We start from the raw sequence: 13873 nt of genomic DNA, 5'->3' as shown, positions 1-13873 counted from the left end.
CCTCAGAATGACCTAAGATTATACATGAAACCCTGACAGACAACACAGTAATGCACTATATAAACAAACAGGAAGGCACCCAATCATCCCCTATTTGCCAGGAAGCCATCAGACTATGGATGTGGTTCCATCAACACAGATCAGCCCTGCTGGCTCTACACTTTCCAGGGGTCAACAACAACCTGGAAGACTTTGTAAGCAGGCATGCAGTGACCAATCACAAGCAGTCACTGAAGAAGTCTATCAAAGACATGATATTCCTTCACCAATTCCCCTGATCCCCAGGATGCTATCCAACATCAGGACAAGGCTACGGGCATCTGATAGCCCTTTAGTGGCCAACCCAGTTTTGGATGTAAGACCTGGCCTGCCAGATACAATATCCCAGAACCACAATCCGATCTTGCACCTGTACCCATAGTCGTTATGACTGATGGCTTAAATATTGGCTGCTTGAGCAGTAGAGACAGAGACTGCTCCATACAGGTTCAAAAGATTCTCATGCAAAGCAGAAAATCCTCCAACAGGAAGATTTACTTCTCAAAGTGGAAAAGATCTTTCATATGAGCAGCCCCAAATGGTTTGGATCCAGTTAGGGAACTGATTCCAAAAATCCTGGTGTACACTGCTCCTGAAATAGGTGAGACCGGCATTCAGTTATCTCAAAGTCCACTTGTCATTAATAATTGTTTGGCTCATTCAAATTATGCTCCTAACTCCCATCATCCTGAGGAGAAGCTGCTTGCCAGACATCCACATGGACAGATGCTCAACGAAAGTACTTACAATAACTGTTTTTTTAGATGCAGTAGTCAGAGTGGATCCCACAACACTCCATCCATCCTTGTTTTTTGGAGTCCTCAGCTATCAGAGGCTTCAAACTGCAGAGGAAAAGAGGGAGGCTCCCAGCAACCCCCAAGCTTTATGCCCTCGCAAAGGAGCGTGAGGAGGCAAAGAGCATGTGCACAGCCCCACTGGACACCACTATGCAAGAATGTCCAGTTTCACACTGATGAGGCTCGTGTGCATCTTCAGTGGTATCCACACTGAGTACAACATCTCCAGGAACCACAGTTGCTGTAAAGTAAGTAATGTTCTTTCAACCTCTAAGAAAAAGGAGGGAATGAAGTATTTCTGTAGAATTCCCTGCTTGGGATTCTCAGGTCAAAGGGCATGGCTGAAGGGGTCCTTTCCCATGAGGAGTGCTGCAGTCAAGGCTAGCAGCCTCCAGAGGCATGGGAAATGCCAGGTGACCACACATGTAGATAAGAAATAAATATAAAGGTGTAAGGGGACACTTTTAACTTAAGTCTCCAAAGTGAGACATTGAACTTGATTTTTTCCTTGGGGCTATGCAGTAGCTTGAAAAGAATTCTCACTGTCTGTGAGACATACTGTTAAAACATTTTTCTTATTCAGGTCTTGATCTTGCACAGGACAAGTATTGAGTGTAGCACAATGTGTAAAATGATGAGGACGACAAGGAATAGAGGGGATTGCAAGAATACACTAAAGAGCATTATTGTATAACTACAAAGTTATTCTTCTCTTGTAACAGGAATACAACCAAAGAGGATTCAGGTAAGACCATTTTTCACCTACGTCTGTTTCATTTTTTTACTTTACTCTAACGGAGAGAGCATACAAGGGGCTTAAAGCTTACTTCTGTTCATCGCACAAGCTTAATGCTTAACCTAATTTCTGCCAATGCATAGCTTCTACTCACTTTTGCTGTGGGAATGCAGCAGCATTGTACTTCCTGATGTGCAGAGTGCAAAGATCTGCAGAATGAAGTTCTGCTTCTTGGACTATAGAAGCATCTTCTGTAATAAGTAAGGCTTGGATTTTCAGAAGTGTATTAGGGAGTTATGAGTGCAAGGTCCATTGACTTGAAAAAAAAACCCTTAGTTTTCCTCTGCTCTGAAAATTAAGTATCAGACACCTTTGGAGTTGGGCTCACTGATGATGATATGTTGTGAGATCCAATCCAACTGTCTGTTTGTTCATATCCTCTCAATGAAAGGACTGTAAATATCATTTCCCTTCCCCAGTTTCCCAAAATGGCCTCTTTTCTGCATATTCCCCTACAAATTACAAGCACAGTTGCCAACTTTTATGGGGTAAATAAGCACCCCGACTTTCACAATAAGCCGAAAATCAAGCTAATTCAAAACAAGGCCAAAACAAGCCAATCCCTAAGAACCGCAACACTCTGTGTGACTGGACCCCCCCGGCGTGCAGTCTGGGACTATTGGGGGCCTGCTGTGCACCCCGGACATTCTCACTGCCTTGCCCCTGCTTGCCCCCCCTTGCCCTTGCTTACCAGGAGCAAATCAAAAAAGGAAGCAACAAGCTACAAGCCAAACAAGCAACAAGCCCAAAACTAGCTAACAAGCAACTCACAAGCCAATTAAGCCAAAAACAAACCCAATTTCTGTGTTTTTTTCACAGGTTTGGCATATCTGATTTGCCTTGTGCTCATCAGAGAAGAGGAACATTCATCCCACTCTGAGCACCTTGAAAGAGAGAAATCAGGTCTTCTGTTTGCCATCTCTTGGTTACTTTTTCTACCTTTTCCCATCATATGCTGGGCAGCCAGAAGAATCAACCAAGTTCAAGCTTAATTAATCCTGATCATCCCTTATGAGTTTATTCTGTTCTATATAGGTTCTTCTAATGTGCTCATCACTTGTAATAACTTAATGAAGACACTCGTGGCTTGTAAATTGCTGTATGTGTTTGTCTGCCACAAATAATGCCAGTCTCTTGGGACTTCCTTCACTTGGCCCCCTAGACCTACCCATCTGAGGCTCACAGACCTTAGTAGCCGTAGCTCCTAGATCATAGTTACTTTCAAAAGCTGGATGATTTCCTAATGAAATTCATTAAAACTTTCACTAATTGATCTTACTAATGTATCTAGAGGACTTGGTATTCTTGGTCCAAGAAGGAGAAAGACAGTCCCCCGCAATTATCCACAAAAGATAATCTGGGCTTCCTACAGATGGTTTTTATAAGGAGCTGAACCCAAACGTTAGGAAAATATAAGTTGCAGCCCTGGATCCATATCCCAGGGCATACATCCTGCCCCCCTCAGTTCCTCTCTCAATCTATATTGATGGACTGTCCATCGGTTAGGGCACTAGCCTAGGGACTGGATTCAGATCACTGCTCTGCCACCAACTTCCTGTGTGACCTCGAGCAAGTTCCTTTTCCTGTCTGTACCTCAGTTCCCCATATGTAAAATGGGGATGTAAGAGTCCGGTGCTGGGGCTCGTCCTTCTCAGGCACAGCAGGGAGCCAGAGCACCTCCCTACCAGCAGCAATCCGTCCAGGGCCGAGACCCCTCAGCAGGGCTGAGCAAACACAGTATATAAGCCCAGGCCCTTGGGCAGGGCGGGGCAGTAAGCAGTTCAGGCCTTTCAGCAGGGCTGAGCAAACACAGGTAAGGGTCAGACCCTCAGGCAGGGGCTGAACAGTGGGTTAAACAGTATAAAGGGCCTTCTCAGGCTAGGAGGGAGGGGGAGTCTGCCACCCATGGAAGGGTGGCAGGGGGAACACAGGCCCTCCCACTCCACTGCCTTCCAGCCCGGGGCCCTAGCAGTGGCAAAGATTCGCTGTAGCCAGTGGGGATCCTGGCCGCAACACACTGACATCGGTTCGGGGTCCCCTGGAGCCAGACTAGGGTTGGCTACCCCCGGGCCACTTCCAGTCTCCCCCTCTCTAGGTACCTGTCTCTCGCCAGCGTCATCTGGTGGGTCCCAGACCATGGGCTCCTCAGGATACCGGTCTTAGGGAAGCTCAGGCAGCTCCTCTGGATACTGGGCGTAGGGAAGCTCAGGCTGCTCCTCTGGATACCGGGCGTAGGAAGCTCAGGCCGCTCCTCTGGATACCGGGCACAGGGCAGGCTCAGCCAGTGCTCTTCAGGGTAGCGAGCACGAGGCAGGTTGGACCCGGCGAGAGCTCGAGCACCAGCATCTGTCCTCTCCAGCAGCCCACACCTAACTGAGCGCTGAGGCTGGGCCTTTATACTTCCTGTCCCACCCCTGGACTTCCCGGGGGGCGGGGATAGGTGGTGGTGGCTCCACCCACTCCGGCATCAGTTCTGGCCCGTCCTTCTCAGGCGTGGCGGGGAGCCCCCTCAAGGCTGGCTCCTGTGCAATGGGGCCAAGCCCCTCCATACCCCCGAGGCGGGAAAGGAAGTCCGCGTTTGCATGGTCCTTCCCAGCCCTATGGCGAACGGTGAGGGCACTGCAGGGCCAAGTACCACTGCTGGAGCCGCATATTGTGGTCATTCATGCGAGCCAACCATTGAAGGACAGCGTGGTCAGTGACCAAGGTGTACGGGGCCCCAAGGAGGTAGTATCGCAGGGCGTCACACGCCCACTTTGCAGCGAAGGCTTCCTTTTCGACCACTGCATAGTTTTTCTCATGGAGGAATAGCTTCCAGCTGATGTAGAGGACCGGATGCTCTTCCCCCTCCACCTCCTGTGAGAGGACAGCTCTGAGCCCTACCTCCGAAGCATCCATCTGCAGGATGAACGGCTGAGTGAAGTCGGGGCTAAATAAGACTAGCTCACTGCAGAGGCTTGCCTTGAGCGACCGGAAAGACTCGTCACATTTGGGGGTCCAGCGCACCTGTCGCGGGATGTCCTTGGTGAGAAGCCCCATCAAGGGGGCAGCCATCGCCGCGAATTGGGGGATGAATCGTCAATAATATCCCGCCAGCCCCCAAAACTGGCGGACTTGGCATTTCGTGGTTGGCGGAGAACAGGCTGTGATGGCCTGAACCTTGTTCACGAGGGGTTTCACTTGCCCATTTCCGATGGTGTATCCCAAATAGGTGGTCTCTCGCCAGCCAATGCGGCACTTCTTAAGGTTAGCCGTTAATCCAGCCGACCGCAGGACGGCGGCGACCCTCTCTAGGTGGGTTTCCCACTGGCGACTGTAGATGACTACATCATCCAGATAGGCTGCTGCATAGTCCTGATGTGGTTGGAGGAGGCGGTCCATCAAATGCTGAAACGTGGCAGGTGCCCCGTGAAGGCCGAAAGGCATCTGCATGAATTGGTATAGGCCCGTAGGATTGGCGAGTGCGGTCTTTTCCCTGGAGGCTGGTTCCAGGGGGATCTGCCAATATCCCTTGCTTAGGTCCAGGGTTGTGATATAGCTGGCCTCTCCCAATCGGCCCAACAGCTCATCTATTTGGGGCATGGGATAGGCGTCAAACTTGGAGATGGCGTTAATGCGTCTAAAATCAATGCAAAAACATTGGGAGCCATCGTGCTTTGGCACCAGGACAACTGGGCTCTGTCACTCGCTTTGCGAGGGTTCGATCACCCCCAGGTCTAACATAGCCCATACTTCCTCGTTAATGATCTGCTGCCGGTGATATGGCAGGGGCCTGGTCACGCCCCAGATCACACCCCCCCCCCCGGCTCAGTCTGAATTCAATGGTATACCAGGGAGGTATATCCCGGTTGGGCCGTAAAAGTACAGGAGAAGGCTTGAAGGAGGCATTGGGTTTGTTTGAGCTGTTCCTCCGTCAGCGTCTCCCCAAGCTGGGGTCCCTCCGGGTCCTCAGTAGGGGGTACCTGGAGTCCAGGCTCGGGTTCTGGTGGGTAGGGATTGATCAGCAGACGCTCTCGTTCCTGCCAGGGTTTGAGAAGGTTGATGTGATACCGCTGGACCTTTTTCTGCCAGTCGGGCTGATGGATCTCATAAGTAACAGGGCCCACCTTTTGAACCACTTCATAAGGCCCTTGCCACCGAGCCAGGATCTTGGACTCACTGGAAGGAAGGAGGAGTAAGACCCGATCTCCGGGTTGAAAGTCGCGGGACCGTGTACCCCGGTTGTAAGTCTGGGCCTGCATTTCTTAGGCGGCTTTCAAGTTTGCTCACGCCAGGGCCTCAGCCTGTTTAAGATGCTCCTGGAGCTGGAGCACATATTTTAGGAGACCCTGGGCGGGTGATGGGGTTTGCTCCCATGTTTCTCTCATCAGGTCCAAGAGGTCCTGGGGTCAACGGCCATAGAGTAGTTCAAAAGGTGAGAACTTGGTCGATGACTGGGGGACCTCTCGTACTGCCAGGAGCAAGGGCGGGAGTAGCTGGTCCCATCAGTGGAGGTCCTCCGGGGTGAACTTCCGCAACATGTCCTTCAGGGTTCGATTGAACCTTTCGACCAACCCATCGGTTTGGGGATGATACACCGATGTCCGCAGCTGCTTGATCCCCAGGAGTCCACACACCTGTTGTAACAGCCGCGAGGTAAAGTTGGTCCCCTGGTCCATGAGGATCTCCGGGGCAAGCCAACATGGGCAAAGACCTTCACCAGCTCGCCTGCGATGGTGCGGGCTGTGACGTTATGGAGAGGAATCGCTTCGGGGAACCGTGTGCCATAGTCCAGCATCACTAGGATGTACTGGAACCCTGCCACACTCTTGGGGAGGGGCCCCACCAGATCCATGGCCACGCGCTCGAAGGGGGTCTCGATTAACGGCATCGGGACCAGCGGTGCCTTAGGAGTTCTTGCCGGGGCAGCCAACTGGCAATCGGGGCAGGAGTTGCAATAGTCTTTCACCTCCTGGTGTATACCTGGCCAAAAGAAGCGTCCCAGTATCCGGGCTAAAGTCTTCTCAGGACCCAGGTGCCTGGCAGCCGGGATGTTGTGGGCCAGCTTCATCAGGGCATCGGGGCACTAGGAGTTGAGTCCGGGGCTCTCTGGTGTGTGGGTCCCTCTCAACCCGATACAGGCGCTCTTGCCGCAATCCAAAATGCTGCCACTGGGCCACTCGACCTGGATCGAGGATAGTCCCGTCCACTGTGGCCAACTGCTCATACACCCGGCTGAGGGTGGGGTCGGCTCTTTGATCCCGGCAGAAGTCTGGGGGGGTTGAGGGATCCCCCACCTCTCCCGGGGGAAACATCCTCCCATTCCCTTTTCTCGACGGTGGGGTCAGGTGCTTCCTGCCTGTCTTCTTCAGTTTCTGGGGCCTCCTGCTCATCTTCCTCAGTCTCTGTGGTCTCCCCCTCCAAGGCTGGCACAGGGCTTGGGCCGCCTCCAGCATGTTGGCGTAGGACGGCCGGAAACTCGGGCCAGTCCTGGCCCAGGATCACCGGATATGCCAGCCTTGGTGCGAGACCCACTACCATCAGTCGGGTAACCCCGTCTATCATCAGTTGGGCCTGGGCGCTGAGGTAAGACCATATGTGCCATGGATGCACTGCAGGCGGATTTCACCCAAGCGTGCATCTGCCTGGGGACCCAAGTGTTCGTGGACCAATGTCTGTCCACAGCCTGAGTCGCGGAGGGCCACCGTCGGGTACCCCTCAACAACCACGGGCACGGTAATCTTGGCTATCTGTGGGCGGTGGGCCCGAGCCTCCCCGGAGCAGACCTGGCCAAAGGTGCACTCCAGTGTGGGGCAGTCCCACTGGAGATGGCCTTTCTTGCCACAGGAAAAACAGGGCCCCAGGTCGGCTCATCCCGATCATATCCGGGCCCCAGGGTTGTCCCTAAGAGGGCTCTGGTGGACCTTCCGCAGTGCTGGAGTCGGGGCTCGAGACGGTCGCCCCGGTGGTGGTGCTGCAGCCTGGGTGACCGTCGCCTTCTCCTCGCGGTTTGGGCGTTCCGTCCCTGGTGGGGCTGCTCGACCAGCCGGGCCCACCAGTGTTTCTGCGGCTAGGAAGTCCTCTATCAAGGTGACGGTGGCGGTCAGTGTTGCAGGCCGATGGCAGAGGACCCAGGCCCTCCTTGCGACGGGAGGATGTGGGTGAACTGCTCCAAGGTCACCTGTTTCGCTAACTCCTCTGACGTTCGCTGTTCGGGCTACAACCACCGCCGGCAGGTCTCCTGGAGCTCCTGGGCCACCGTACAAGGCCGGGCCCCGGTAGGGTAGGTCAGGCTTCTGAACCACTGGCGGAAAGTCTCCGGGCTCACGTCTAGGGTGTCCAGGATAGCGGACTTCACCTGACTATAATCCTGGGCGGCCTCGGCAGCCAGGCCTTGATAGACCGCCTGGGCCGTCCCTGTCAGGTACGGGGCCAGTATGGAGGCCCATTGGTCGGGGCTCCAACCCGCGATGACCACCACCCGCTCGAAGGTGACGAGGAAGGCCTTGGGGTCGTCGCCGGGGCCCATCTTTGTCAGCTGGATTGGGGGGCTGGGGCGCGGAGCCCCATCGGTGTCTCCCGGCTGCCTGCCCCCCCATGGGGCCTGTGCCGCTGCGAGCCGCTGAAGGCATTGCTGCTGGAGCTCTTGATGCAGCTTGACCAGGTCTTGAATCAGCTGGTGCTGTTGAGTCCCCAGCTGCTCAACGAGCTGCTGTTGCTGGTGGAGCTGGGCGGCCTGCTGCTCTTGTTGCTGTTGTGACTGAGTCGCCTGCTGCCGCTCCTGATTCTTGGTCAGGAGGGCGAAGAGCTGCGACATATCTATCTCTCGGGAGGGAGGTCTCTCCCCCCCGGCCCCTCTCTCACCGGAGTCAAGAGATCGCGCCCACATCGTGGGCGGAACTCCTCAGAGAAGGCATCTTGTGTAAGAGTCCGGTGCTGGGGCTCGTCCTTCTCAGGTGCAGCGGGGAGCCAGAGCGCCTCCCTACCGGCAGCAATCCGTCCAGGGCCGAGACCCCTCAGCAGGGCTGAGCAAACACAGTATATAAGCCCAGGCCCTTGGGCAGGGCGGGGCAGTAAGCAGTTCAGGCTCAGGCCTTTCAGCAGGGCTGAGCAAACACAGGTAAGGGTCAGACCCTCAGGCAGGGGCTGAACAGCGAGTTAACAGGATAACGGGCCTTTTCAGGCTAGGAGGGAGGGAGAGTCTGCCACCCGTGGAAGGGTAGCAGGGGGAACACAGGCCCTCCCACTCCACTGCGTTCCAGCCCGGGGCCCTAGCAGCAGCAAAGATTCGCTGCAGTCAGTGGGGATCCTGGCCGCAACACACTGACATCGGTTTGTGGTCTCCTGGAGCCAGACTGGGGTCGGCTACCCCCGGGCCACTTCCAGTCTCCCCCTCTCTAGTTACCTGTCTCTCGCCAGCGTCATCTGGTGGGTCCCAGACCATGGGCTCCTCAGGATACCGGCCGTAGGGGAGCTCAGGCAGCTCCTCAGGATACCGGCCGTAGGGGAGCTCAGGCAGCTCCTCTGGATACTGGGCGTAGGGAAGCTCAGGCCGCTCCTCTGGATACCGGGCACAGGGCAGGCTCTGCCAGTGCTTTTCAGGGTAGCGAGCACGGGGCAGGCTGGGCCTGGCGAGAGCTCGAGCACCAGCATCTGTCCTCTCCGGCAGCCTGTGCCTAACTGAGTCCTGGGGCCGGGCCTTTATACTTCCTGTCCCGCCCCTGGACTTCCGGTGGGTGGGGACAGGCGGCGGTGGCTCCACCCACTCCGGCGTCAGTTTTGGCCCATCCTCAGGCACGGTGGGGAGCCAGGATGCTTCCCTGCAGAGGATAATAGCACCTCCCAATTCACAGATAGAGAGCTCCTGTTTTACTGAAAGCAGCACTATTACAGAGGAGCCCAGCATCCCATTCTCATTCTAACTGGGAGTAGCCTCATTCTGCTTACTTAAAACTTTCCCTTTTGCTTTGTCTGATTATGAAATTGTGGTAATGGTACCACAGTTAAATCAGTGTGAAGGATTTTTTTTCCTTAAAGCAGTCAAACATTACATTTTTGTGTGCTGTTGCTGAGCTGTTAAACAATTGATGCAGAAATGGCTGCACTTCAGTGTTGAATAAAGTGATTACTGTACAATATATGGTTTGCAAAGTCAGTTTATAAAGTACTTTGGGATTCTTCTGGATCAAAGGTATTGCATAAACAAGAACACTTTCATTATTTCAGCAACAGCATTAGTATTCATTAGGTAATGGGAGAGCATTAACTTACAAGAAGTTTCTTAAGTTTCAGGATTTCAAGTGTTAAGTTTTAGGGCAATGCAATAATTACCCCCAAATCAATCTGGTAGGTGGATGAATAAGCTGATCAGATAGATCTTTTCCATCTCTAATGTCTATTATACAGCCTGTCCTCTTCCTATGTTGTGTTCACAGATTTCTAACGGGCCTCAGTTATGAACCTCATTGGTGTCCAGCAGGTAATGAGGAGAATAGTTTATTAATAAATTGTCACTAAAATGTAGAAACTGTAACTTGCATGGTGGATGTAGTGATGCAGCAACTTAAAGAAGAGGCGGGTTGTTACCCTCACAACTTCATGAATTACAGAGGCTGCAGGGTTCCCATAACGTGGAAATAACATCTCAAGTCTCAGACACCTTAAACAGTCTCAGACACCTTAAAGCAGTTGCTGATATTGTGAAAGCGTAGTATTGGGTGTAGATTAAAGGGGAAAGCTCTTACTCATATCAAGTGCAGTTTGAAATCTATTAAATTAAATGGAAAAAAGAAACAAAGTGCCTTTGTTTTGTTACCTCCTGAGATTTTTCCTGCCCTTTAATGGCCATATTAGTGAAGGCTGATTTGGTTAATATAACCTGTAAAAATGTCACTACTCAGAAGTCTTGTGATGCAGCTAAGCTACTGTTTTGTTATGTGGTTCCTGGTTGGTTCAAGATCACAGGGATGTTACAAGCTTCTAATGTGAGCCACTTCCTGGCCATTGCAACCACATTTGATGGCTTTCTTCCATGATTCTTTCAAATGTGGTTGAGCTCGCACCAAATAAAAACTTCATCAGATATAGAGCTATAACACTTGTTCCCTCTCCCCCCCCCCCGAGAAAAACATACATGGCAGGAAGAATGACTCCTCTATCTGAAAAGGTTAGTACATAGCATAACTCAATATATGGCTACATCAATCGCATACTGAGCATCAGCAGTGTCTAATGAAATAATCAGAAAGTAAAGAATGGTTCTTCTTAATTAAGACTTAAGGCAAGCGATGCTCGTTCTACTGAAGGAGTTCTCCAATTCAAGCAAAGTATTTAATCACATGCTTAACGCTCCTATTGAAGTCAATGAAACTTAAGCACATTGTTGAAGTTAGGCACATGCTCAAGGACTTTGCTGAATAGGGATGGAATTAGTGCCTAATGGCTTATGGCTTTGGGTAAAGCACAAAATTACTATTAGAGGATTGCAGACTTGTTGCTTGGGTAGGCCAAGCCATATACTCAGTTCAGCCCCCACTATAGCCAGCCCCCCCAGCAGGGCCCCTTGCCTCCATCCAGGGTCCCTTGCTCCTACCTCAGGCAACCCTCTTCCCTCACTTCCAAGCTGGGCCCCTACCCCTCAATTCTGGCCAGCCTCTAGCTAGTCTTCCTTTTGTACTTGAAAACATGCTATGGTGAAATTTGCACATGACTAAAAGCTGAGCTCTTCCCAAAATTGCTTTGTGTTTTTAAATTTAGTATAAATTATTAGTTACCACCATCTCCCTGAAGCAAATGCACTCTGAATCACATGAACAGAAAACCTGTGAGTTGTGGCCCATGTTCTTTCCAGTTGAGGTACACTATTTCACTTTTCTGATTTTTTTAAAATGTGCTTAAACTTTCTTTGCATACATCACATTGAATTTAAAAGGGAAAAGTAAGTAAGTGTGTGTGTGTGTCATGGTTAGAGTAACTTTCTTGAGCGATAATACCTTTTTCATATAAGAATTTTAAATACCTGTTATGCTTAAATCATCAGGCTGACCTCTGCTCCTTTGCTAAGCCAATGTCAATTGTGTAAAAGGCAGTGAAATGTACCCTGATGTAACACACGGATGGTAACATAAAACTAAGCTTTATTTATTGACATTTTTGTAAAACCAAGGATGATAAATAATTTTTCAATAGGTTGGTTTCTAAATATACTTTCTAATTGAAGAAATCCCTTTTGCACTGTTTTTTATATTAGATAAGAGGAGGGGATCAGAGCAGAGATGACATAGGGAGTCTCCATTTGTAAAATTTCAGGTTAGAATTTGAAACAAAGTAAATGATTCCTATGATTGTTTTATAGTGACACCTGGCGGAATTAAGTGTTAACTGTATTTATTATTTTCCAAGCAACAATTAAAGAATCAAACAATACCAGTGAAAGGAATAGAACATTTCTTTTATATAAGGTTTTATTTTTTAGTATTGAATTCTACAATAAAAGCTGTTTTGCAATTATTGAAAAAGCTAAAACTAATATTATTTGTTGGTCAGCACTAAAGATTTATCTAGTAATAAAATGACTGTATAATTTTATCATTACTGGCCCCTTTTCCCAATATCCAAAGCCATCGTACTTATAAAAAAATTAATTTACAGATTCCTTTCTGACTGATATTGGCATCTGATAAAGGAGCCAAATAGGTGATCCTGAATCTTGAGCATACACTGATGAATAAATATAAAGTCTGTTACACAAATGTTAAGAATTTACACTGCAAACTCTATTCAGAGTGACAAATCTAATGGTTCCTGGAGGCAGGGCCAGCGCAACCCATTAGACAACCTAGACGGTCGCCTAAGGTGCTAACATTTGGGGGGGGGTGGCGACTACGGCGGCCGGGTCTTCGGCTGCCCCGGTCGTCGTTGGTAATTTGGGGGCAGGACCTTCCGCTGCCTCTGTCGGGGGCAGTATTTCGGGGGCAGGACCTTCCGCCGCCTTGGGTGCCAAACAAGCTGGCAGCGGTCCTGTCTGGAGGTCAGTAGTTAGTTAGCTTTGGACTACAAAATGTGGAATAAAAATATTAAAATATATAAAAAATTAGTCCTTTTGAAATACAGGATATGGAGGAGGAAGGAAATACTTTACCTTTCAACATCCCAATTAAAATTCATTTTGGGGTTTGAGAAGGGCAGAGAAGAAAGCAGGAGAAAAAATAATTAGAAGGCAGGAAACAAAAGCACAGCAGTGGAGAAGATGTGGTGAAAATCTATGCTTTGAGTGGAAAGTTCTCTTTTTTTTTTTTAGACAAAGATCATTGATTTCTGCCTTACAATAGTTATTAAACTAGACCCTAGTCCTGCAGTCATATCTGAGCACCCATAGATTTCATTAGGGTTCCGTGCAGCCTTAACTGAATGACTGCTTCGTTTGGCACCTCGCAGAATTAATGCCTGATCCTGAATGGAGCCTTTGGTCACTGCCTAAATATAACTGAATAATAGCAAACGTCTTAAATTCACTAGACTTTTTTCAAAAATGTGAATAATATGGATTAAAGACAAAAATGGTATTTGTAGAATCTGCCATAAATAGATCTATAATTGGGAACTCAAGAAAGTAAAAATATTAAAACTTTTTTAAAAAGTGAATTATCCCAGAAGTCGTCAGTGCTTCAGATGTAATCTGAGGTTCTTGTACAGTAAATGAATTTTCATGTGTTGTAGCACAATGTTTAATAATGGGAATACTCCCTAATCAGTGGTTTTCAAACTGGGGTATGAGTATCCCTTGGGGTACGCAAGCTCTTGTCAGGGAGTATGTGAGAAAACTCTCGTAACGGTGGACAATGGCATTGTGTTATCCCTTACAGACCCTTTTATTTTTTTCCTTTCTGTTTTCATAGGTATATTATGATCCTATCTCAGATGGAGGTATGTGGTAGACTATGTTATTTGGAAAGGGGTATGCAGCCTAAAAAGTTCTAAGACCACTTCCCTAAGTGATGCATAAATACACAATATTTGAATTTGTTTATTCAACTTTGCATAATACTTCCAAATTTTCATCATATTATGAATATTTGTATGTAAATCAGTCTTGTTTACATTCACAGGTTGAGATTAATGGAAGTAATTTTAAATTGGTAGCAGCCTAAATTTTTCCTTAAAAACTTGAACTGTATCCTCTTCACATTGTCACAGCTCAAGCAATTAGAGAGCGGGTATGTGTACACTTGTCTTGTGTGTTATATTTGCAGACCTTCTAAAT

Source organism: Gopherus evgoodei, chromosome 2, assembly GCF_007399415.2.
Source record: "Gopherus evgoodei ecotype Sinaloan lineage chromosome 2, rGopEvg1_v1.p, whole genome shotgun sequence".
In the NCBI taxonomy this organism is placed as follows: domain Eukaryota; kingdom Metazoa; phylum Chordata; order Testudines; family Testudinidae; genus Gopherus; species Gopherus evgoodei.
The sequence above is the reverse complement of the archived record's forward strand: the minus strand, read 5'-3'. Positions refer to the sequence as shown.